Source organism: Diorhabda sublineata, chromosome 3, assembly GCF_026230105.1.
Source record: "Diorhabda sublineata isolate icDioSubl1.1 chromosome 3, icDioSubl1.1, whole genome shotgun sequence".
NCBI classification, from domain to species: Eukaryota; Metazoa; Arthropoda; class Insecta; order Coleoptera; family Chrysomelidae; genus Diorhabda; species Diorhabda sublineata.
Genome location: NC_079476.1, coordinates 26550865 through 26561392, shown reverse-complemented (window position 1 = coordinate 26561392; position 10528 = coordinate 26550865). Strand labels below are relative to the sequence as shown.

General features: G+C 28.8%; 1 protein-coding gene across 1 annotated transcript in view; it reads left to right on the top strand.

Annotated features, from left to right (window-relative positions):
- Positions 1-266: 266 nt before the first annotated feature.
- The window catches only part of LOC130441848 (heterogeneous nuclear ribonucleoprotein C), a 218626-nt gene continuing 208364 nt past the window's right edge, over positions 267-10528 (top strand). Inside the window, exon 1 of the mRNA XM_056775659.1 lies at positions 267-399. The gene's annotated coding sequence lies outside the window, so the exon portion shown is untranslated. The remainder of the gene's footprint in view (positions 400-10528) is intronic.

Sequence of the window (10528 nt, the reverse complement as noted above, 5' to 3'; positions counted from 1 at the left end):
GAATATATTGAATAATTCATCATATTTTTCATTGAAAAAACGAAAATTTCAATCGAAGTTCGACCCGAATACAATAAAGGTCAAAGTACGTCCAACAATATTTCTTTATGCGCCTTTTTACCCTATTATACAATACCTACACCTCCCGTAAGTCGGAAAAACAGAATTTTCCGCGAATAAAATCGGAAAAGGTCGAGTTGTACCGATTGACTGTCGCGATGCGCCAATGTTTACTACTCGACGTCGAGACGCTTTTCTTTAGTTTGTCGCATCGCGTCGTTCAGCGTCGATCGCTGATAAAAAATAACTTAGACGTATGTACTTACGCCGGTACGTGTTGTGGACTTTTTTGCGTGATCAGTTTTTTCTTAAAAACAAGGGAAATTTTTAGAAACAAGGGTAAGTTCGAAAAAAAAAAAAAAGATTATAATGAGTAAGTTATCAAAAATATCAAATAATTTAACTCTTAAATGATGATAGATATTTTTCACTAATTTTAATAATTTTCTAAATTATAAACAAACCGAAATCAATTGAATTCTGTTTAAAACATTAGTACAATAAACAACTTCTTCAATATATTTATATTCTTAAATTTATTATTTCAATTATAAAATTAGATCAAGATCAATTTTGAAAACATAACTTAGAAATATATTTGAGGGATTGGGTTTATTTCAAACATATCTTACATTGAGATTGAACGGATCAGTTTAACCTTGCAGGTGTTTTTTAAGGTAAATAAATGAATTATAAATGTTTAATAAAATCCAAATGTGAGTTGATAAATTGAGCCTCTAAACCCACTCTACTAATCCTTCTAAATCATGATGATACCCAATTTGGTTTTACAAATGTCTCTAAATAAATCACTGTCGAACTAGTAAATAATTACCCCATAAAAAATGAAGAAAAAGAAAGTTTTTTCATATGTTTAACCATAAAGTCTTATTCATAATTTGGAAGTAGTAAGAAACGTTTATATGTATGTTTTTATGAGACAAACAATAAAAAAACTGATGAGAAAGCAGAAGACAGAGACAACGTTTTCGAAATAGAGAAAAAACAAAATTCAGGTTTTATGGGGTCGAGAAAAAACGAAAACTGTAGATTTTGAAAGGTATATTAACAATTAAATTAGTTAAAGGACAAACTTTTTGGTCAGATTCAAGGATACCATTCGTACCAAAATAAAATAACCACATAATAACCGTCAAATTGAAGTTTTTTGGGCAAATTTGTCTGGCAAAGTCTACGATGATGGTTCCAGAAGTACTTAGCTCAACAAATAAAACAAAAAAATATAGTTCAATATCCTTTTTATAATAAGAATCATTATTAAATGAGAATAATCCTTGGGGATTAGATCTGGCGAATAGGGTGTATGAAATAGCATTCATGGTATAATTTTGTCCAAATTTTTGTCAGGGTTTCTCTGAAATACCGATGTCGAAGAGAAATAATTCAAAAGCTTAACTTTAACTTTGATTTTATTTGCTTGTTTCTACTATTTCCTTTTTTCTCCTGTACTATATCAATATTTCCAAAAATAATAAGGATCAGATTTAATTTTGTGGGCGTTTGATAATAAATGACTGTTCCAGTTAAACGAAAAGGAAAACTTTCGAAACAATTTGTTTAAAACTATTTTTTAAAAACCTTTCCGCTGTCAGAAGAAGAATGCTATTAAATTGAAACTATATTTCATTTTCCGAAGACTTTCAAAAAGAATGTTTGTCTTATAAAAAGAGTCATAGTAGGTCACCTTTTATTGGATTAAAAAGAAACAAGCGATTCTTTATAGCTTCTATCTACACAGTTAAAATCAGTTTTCCATAAACTAAAATCTATTTAGAGAAAATTTACAATCGAAAAGTTATTTGGTGCTATGAGATTTCTCAACAAAAACGTACTAAAAGTGTCTGAAAAGGTCATTTCCAGGAGGGTTAATAGGTTCCACAGGATTTTAGACGAGGAACTGGAAGAACCAGAGTCAGCATTAATTCAAATAACTACTTTATCCTGAGAAAACATTTTTTTTAATGATACAAGTGTTTTGTTTGCTTATTGAACATTAAATAAATTGACGAACGCGGTCAGTATAAGCAACTCGTTATTCAAGAAATTTAGTTTTCTTGTTGATAACGTCAGTGACTTAATAGACAAAATCAAAATTTCCTTCAACTATTTTTCCATCAAACATGTTTGGATTCAATCACAAAAAAACACACATAGGATTTTGGAAGCGTTAATTTCGAGCTGGAATCAGAGAAAGTGCTAATCAAGGAATGTTCCCATTAATTCTCGTATGACAATACGTTGACAATTAAAAATGTCAATTGTTAGATTTGACATATTAATATCAGCGTTGCCATATCTCCAAACTGTAGCAAAACTTTAGATGTTTCTTATATTCTATGGAAATGAATTTAACAGTGTAAATAATAGTGTCCCGTTTTTGTGAAAAATATCCTCGTAAGACAGTGTTAGTCCCTTACAATTTTACAGTCAATATTTGGTGAACTAAATTGACATCCTTACTCTTTGGGATAAAGTCCTGCCGTTTAATATCCCGATGAATTTAATAACACATAAATAAAAATACGAAATTGTTTACGTCTAAAGTGTTTTTAATTTTAAAAAAGAAAATTACGGTTTTAGTTTATATTTTTATATTTGAAAATCCTCAATATTTATAATAATATAAAAATACGTGCTCTAGTAATTGATTTTTTTTTCTGTGTCTTCTAATACTAGAAAATTCCTGTTATATTCGACATCCACTTTACTATGTTATTTCTTGTAACCGAAATAATTACACGGCTTTGAAAACATGCTTCTGTCTACCGTATTTCGCAGTAAATTGCAGTAGACACTTCTGGAAAGTCCAAGACAAGACCTACTTAGGTATTTGTCTTGTTATAGAGGTTTAATGAGCTCTAATATAAGCTACAAACGAACTTGCTTATATTTCGACTAATGAATAATTAAAAGCGAACTTGTAGTATTTATCTTTTCTTCTGTTGGCAGTTGAAGTAGCACCAATTCCATGGAATTAGTTTAGAATCTCCTCAGTCGTAATTTCCGGAAAACGAAATTAGTTCCTATTGTTTGGAAGCAATTTATTTCGATTTTTCCCTGGGATTAAATAAGCAACAAGTTTGAGGAATATGTATGGATTGTGGGGGTTCAAAAACCGTTCTCGGAAAATCATAAAACAATCATTGTTATAATAAAATAAATATATGACGAAATGATCGATTTTTTTAATAGTTTTAAATAAATTAGTAAATCAAATCCACACTGGTAACGAAGATAAAATATATCTAGAATTGGAAATTTCCATGGAAAGTTTTAAGGAACTGGTACCAAAGTACCTGGTATAACAAACAAAGCTCCATAAACTTTTCCCAAAGATGTTCAATGAGTCAAGCTTCTCAAAATAGTCATTAACCGACATCGTCTCTTCATTGTTGGATAATCTTTGAGTACCACAGAGCTGCATTGTGGATTTTCTTCAACATTTTTGAAATCGTCAGCTCATTTGATCGACCACTACCATTTTGGTTATTGCAGGTCGAACGGCTTCGTTGTACTTTTGATAACGAAGGATCAGTCTCACCCAGAGTAGAATCTAGTTCATATTGGTTGAGCTAAAGCCTTTAAAATAAAAGTATACCAATTTTTTCCATGTTTATATGTGTTCTTGAACCTCATACACATGTTGTTTATCTTGTTTATTATCTTTGAGAGTTTGGAAACATGAATTGTTAATACAGGAAATTGCTAAAAAAGTACCAAAATAAATTATCATTTATCTTTGATTAGTTTGGAATACTCAGTTTTTTGGAGTTGGAGATAAATTTTGTACAAAGAATTTCAAAAAATACATGATTTTTGTGTTTTCTATAACATTTTTCCTCATTTTCTCATACCATTACGTTCGATTGCATTTTTGCAGCTAGTAAGTTATTAAACTCGATCAAATGATAAGGTCTAGGACGACCAGTCCATTTTTAACTTACATCAACATGTTTTGTAATCAAATTTATAAAATACGCAAGATTTTTCTGTGTTTTCTATAACATTTTCCCTCATTTCCTCATACCATTACGTTCGATTGGATTTTTGCAGCTAGTAAGTTATCAAACTCGATCAAATGATGAGGTCTAGGACGACCAATCCTTTTTTAACTTACATCAACATGTTTTGTTATCAAATTTATAAAATACTCATGACTTTTCTATATTTTCTATAACATTTTTCCTCATTTTCTCATATCATTAGGTTCGATTGGATTTTTGCAGCTAGTAAGTTATTAAACTCGATCAAATGATGAGGTCTAAGACGACCAATCCTTTTTTAACTTACATCAACATGTTTTGTTATCAAATTTATAAAATACTCATGACTTTTCTATATTTTCTATACTATTTTACCTCATTTTCTCATATCATTAGGTTCGATTGGATTTTTGCAGCTAGTAAGTTATTAAACTCGATCAAATGATGAGGTCTAAGACGACCAATCCTTTTTTAACTTACATCAACATGTTTTGTTATCAAATTTATAAAATACTCATGACTTTTCTATATTTTCTATACTATTTTACCTCATTTTCTCATATCATTAGGTTCGATTGGATTTTTGCAGCTAGTAAGTTATTAAACTCGATCAAATGATGAGGTCTAAGACGACCAATCCTTTTTTAACTTACATCAACATGTTTTGTTATCAAATTTATAAAATACTCATGACTTTTCTATATTTTCTATACTATTTTACCTCATTTTCTCATACCACTACGTTCGAATGGATTTTTGCAGCTAGTAAGTTATTAAACTCGATCAAATGATGAGGTCTAAGACGACCAATCCTTTTTTAACTTACATCAACATGTTTTGTTATCAAATTTATAAAATACTCATGACTTTTCTATATTTTCTATACTATTTTACCTCATTTTCTCATATCATTAGGTTCGATTGGATTTTTGCAGCTAGTAAGTTATTAAACTCGATCAAATGATGAGGTCTAAGACGACCAATCCTTTTTTAACTTACATCAACATGTTTTGTTATCAAATTTATAAAATACTCATGACTTTTCTATATTTTCTATACTATTTTACCTCATTTTCTCATATCATTAGGTTCGATTGGATTTTTGCAGCTAGTAAGTTATTAAACTCGATCAAATGATGAGGTCTAAGACGACCAATCCTTTTTTAACTTACATCAACATGTTTTGTTATCAAATTTATAAAATACTCATGACTTTTCTATATTTTCTATACTATTTTACCTCATTTTCTCATACCACTACGTTCGAATGGATTTTTGCAGCTAGTAAGTTATTAAACTCGATCAAATGATGAGGTCTAAGACGACCAATCCTTTTTTAACTTACATCAACATGTTTTGTTATCAAATTTATAAAATACTCATGACTTTTCTATATTTTCTATACTATTTTACCTCATTTTCTCATATCATTAGGTTCGATTGGATTTTTGCAGCTAGTAAGTTATTAAACTCGATCAAATGATGAGGTCTAAGACGACCAATCCTTTTTTAACTTACATCAACATGTTTTGTTATCAAATTTATAAAATACTCATGACTTTTCTATATTTTCTATACTATTTTACCTCATTTTCTCATACCACTACGTTCGAATGGATTTTTGCAGCTAGTAAGTTATTAAACTCGATCAAATGATGAGGTCTAAGACGATCAATCCTTTTTTAACTTACATCAACATGTTTTGTAATCAAATTTATGAAATATAATTCAAGTTTTACTATAATGAAAAGTTACGTTAAATCGTAGAAGAATCGCGGAATCGCTGGAGGCAGTGGAATCGGTATTGCACGGGGGCGCTCCAACAGCTAGCGGCGGGTCTGATAAGCTTCAATTTCAACAGTCACTTCATCATTTCAACCACAATTTTCATCTCATATTCTTTTTCATCTACAAGTAACCAATAGTTACCATAAAGAAAATTTGAATAATTCTGAATGTGCTTGTTTGATTTTATAACTTGAGTTTAAGATAGTTCTAAAAAGTAAATTGTTGTTGAAATATTTTTTGTAAAGTATTGAAATGATTTAATAATCTGTAAATAAAATAATGGTAGTTCAATTAATATATATGGAATGAAAATAAATTTTTTATTACGAAATTTTTAACGTTTTACATGAATTTACAGTTCAATGATTAAATTACTACAATTCCTAATATTTGCGTTACGGAAAATACAAATTCAATATAATAATTCTATTCCAATAATCGTAGTTTGAATTTTCATATTTTGATATCATTTATATATTATCTCAAAAAAAAAGAATATAAAAAACTTCACGTAAACGATCTTAATTTCAATAATATCATTAAGAGAATATTGTCCATTAAGAATTTAGATTTGAATCAAAGTTGACGACGACAATGTAAATAACAAGTTATTAAGGGGAAGAAAAAACTGAACAATTGTAGTTTCAAGAGTAGCAAATATTTACTTCAAATTCTAAATAATACGACTAGTTTAAAATGAAAAATAAATGAAAGAAATAATGATTTAAAATAGAACGTGATATATACCAGCACTACAAAACATTTGAAAATTCTAGATAATACAAAAGAGACACTTTTTTTTCGGAAATTTTGATTTCCTGGTGAAAGTACATGCGGCTGGGCGTTTCTTATGGCATTTAAAAATCTGAAAATGTTGTTTCGATTTTTACCATCGTTGTATTTTGTTTTTCGATTCGTATTGCTGCTAATTCGATCTATTCTTCAATGTTTCAAAAACAAAATTTCGTCACATCGATCGCTCAAAGGGTGCGTCATAATTTACTAAAGTACTAACCTCTATCAGATATAAATCTTCAGGTACATAGGATTTAAATTTTTCTTTTTTTTTTGTTTTATAAAGGCATCCACAACAAATCTTGTGTGTTTTGACGTTGGTTGAAAATCGCGTTTATTGCCTTCGGAATTTTCATAACTTCTATGTCTTTAAACTAGCCCTAGATGTATAGTTTATTGAATATGATTTCTACACTTGTGAGATTTGTTTAATAATCAAAATTTTTGCAGATAACTGTCGTTACACCACACATTTCTTCTTTGTTGTTTTATGTATCTTTGTCTCGTGACTTTGTTGTATCCGCATGAGTAATAACCAATATTATTCACTCTTATATTATTTTCAATTCATCTCAATACATCTGTTTCGATATTACGCATTGCAGGATGTTATTTAGATCGTTATTTTTGAAAATAAATTATGTCGTACTTAATATTTTAATAACTAAAATTGAGATTGACGTTCTGGCAATAACAAGCTTATTAATTTACAAAAATATGCAAGAAGTTCATCCTGGAATTCCACCTTGTATTCAAATTAAATTCTTATTTTAAAAAACGTAACTAGCATCATTTTTTATTCTTTCTAGATGTTATCTACATGTTTCTATCTACATTTTCCATGGTAGCTCCATCTCGATCTTTCTCCCCTTAATACAGATCTTTTCACCCAATTATCTTAGTCCATTCTGTTTTTTAGTCTTTTTAATTTGACCATATATACCATTTGAGCTTGACCATGCACTTTTTTGATATATGCGTTAGTTGTAATTCTTCATAAAGCATTTAAAATGAAACTATGCAAATTTTTTTCGAGGTTTACAAATTCAATGGAAACGTTCATAATTAATGGCTGCCCAAGAAAATCCTAAACACGTGGCATCTTCAAACTACGGTTGTTTTTGAAAAATCTTTTCTTCAAACGTTTTGTTTCCTCTCGTCAGTTTTTGTTATTTTTTACTGATTCCATATGTTTCCTTTGTCACTGTCACTTACAAATATTCGAATTCTTGGACTTTACCAAATCTACACTTTTTGTTTTACACTGTCGTCACTTTTAATTGGTTGAAGTTATTCAAATCCTTTTCCATATCCTTATATTTGATCTTTTGTCTGATTCTGATTTATACCGAGTCCGTAATCTTTTAATTTCTTCTTAAATAGTACAAACATCATTTCTACATCTTTATGAGTACAACATCATCTGCAGTTTGTTTTTTGTTGTTTTAAATCATCCTTTAGGTTCTACTTTTGTTCTAAATCAAAAAACTGAAAGAAAAAAGAAAGTGAAACTCGATTTTATTGAAAAATATTGGTTTCAAAAGGGAAGAAATTAGCAAAAAAATGAAAGAATCAACAATAGAAACATTAAAAATGCATAAATACTAGAAGAAGCTTCGAAATTAAAAAAATTAGATAATATAGCTGATTAATTTCATTTTTTGTTTGTTATACTATGGATATTTTCATACTAATATCGAAAAGAAGGAGTATAATACTTTTTTTTTTCTATTTCAAGTGTCCATTATGATCATAAATGCTGCAGCGTTTTCGGTTCGATAAATAAATTCAAATTTCCGAGCGATTGGATCAGATTTGCTGAGACCCCGGGGCATATTTTTTGTTCAATGGTAATTGTATACGTGTTCGCACCTAATATTTCAAAAATGTAATACGAAATTGATTTTTCGAAGTTTTATTCACATTCCCTAGTTTCGTTCTTCCATTCCATTCCTCATTTTTTAATATATCATCAAACCGTCCAATCCAAACGAAACCAGATATAACTAGATTATCCAATAACTTGTTAATTATTTGTTGCGTGAGGATCATTTCTTAAAAAAGTGTTACTATATTTATAGTGTGGGAATCGGTTGTGGTTAAATTATAAAACGACAGACGGTCGATTGGATTTCTTGGAAAGACAGTTCATTTAAAAACAAACACGTCAGCAACGACAAAAGACAAGTAATTCATTTCCGGTTGATTTCAGATCAAATTGACTGTAAGATGTAAGGGCAATCTGGGTTAAATCACTGGGTATTTCGATCAGATGTAGTTCGATGGTTTGACTATTCAAAAACGTTTTGTTTGAACTGTTCTACAAGTTCTGTATACCACAATTTTGTTTTGTCTTCTCTTTGCCTGTCTAATTTATTTATATTTCTCTTTTCGTTTTATAATCTTCTCTATCAATATCAACTTCTGCTATAACTAATTCCATGTTTTAGTTTTTGGGTAGTAATTGGATAAATGAACAAAACTGAAATTTAGATAGTTGAGTATCAACTTTTTCAAAACAAATAATTACTTTTATATATGTGGTGTATATGCAGTGTTTTTTAAAAGTAATAATGCCTCATGAACAACATAGTTTCATAGTTTTATTATTAGTTTTTCCAAATACGTTTTATCAGTATCATAAAATTAATAAAAATGTCGATTATATTCGCCGTGTGTGCTCAAATATTGGCCAATTATTCTTGTTTACAAATTTCGTTCTTTTATAAAAAGGAAAAACCGTGGGTGGTGCTTTCTTAGTAGGGGGTAGATTATTTATCTATCTTCTCAAACAAGGGGGAATCTCAATGAATTTTATCTTTAAGAATGTTAGAAGAAAAAGATTTTCATGGTATTGAATATGTTTTAGAATTTTGAAAGTAACTGAACTTCTTTGATTTATTTAACAAGAGAAACGACTTCTTTATTAATATAAATCACGTAGAAATTCTCATTTGAATCAGATTAAATGTCGTGAAGAAATAACTTAAACAGATAAAATAAAGTGAAAAAATCATTGTAGAAAATTTAGCACAAAATTTTGTTTTTTATTAGACCAGAGACAAGTTTTTAAAAATGATAGTGTAAGAAAAATAATCGTAGGATGAAACCCGTTAAAAAACTTATTTACGAGCTATCTGAAGTCGAAAAGGAAGAAAAGGGTGAGTTTTTAAGAATGAAAAACGGTTTGTCTCGAAAGTTGTAAGTAATAGAATGATCTACCATTTTTGTATTTTTAGTTTTTCCCGAAACCTCAAATTTCTTTTGAAAAATATCAAGTTTTTAGGTCTTTCATTTTTATCTTTCACAAAAAAAAATCTTTTTCCACGAAACTTGGTGAGAACTTAACTTTTTATTTCCCGAACACATTGTAATCTATTCGATTTGAAATATTTATTTTTTAACGTTTTTTTACTGCTTAAAAATACCCCAGTTTTCAATCTAAAGTTCTCGTATCAAAATATCAGTTTTTTTTTTAAATCGATGAGTTATTAGTTCGTTAGAGTCTCCACTTTTCAATGGTGTAAAAAACATGCAAAAAACGCAAAATAACAAAAAAATTTTTTCGAATTATTATTTATAATTTTCAGATATTTACTAAAATTATTCTATAGTTAATCATATATTTAGACGATTGAATTTTAACAAATAAATTGTACAAATAAAAAAATTCGGATAAGACTCATTATTTTTACCTTTTTTGAAAAAACTCACCATTACAACGGTAAATTTTCTTTCACCATCAGGAAGTGGAGATTTCAACAAACAAAAATCCCATTGATTTTGGAAAAAAAGCTAATATTTTGACGGGAGAATTTTTGATTGAAAATTAGGGTAGTTTTTCGATAATAAGTCAATATAAAATTAAATAATAAATATCT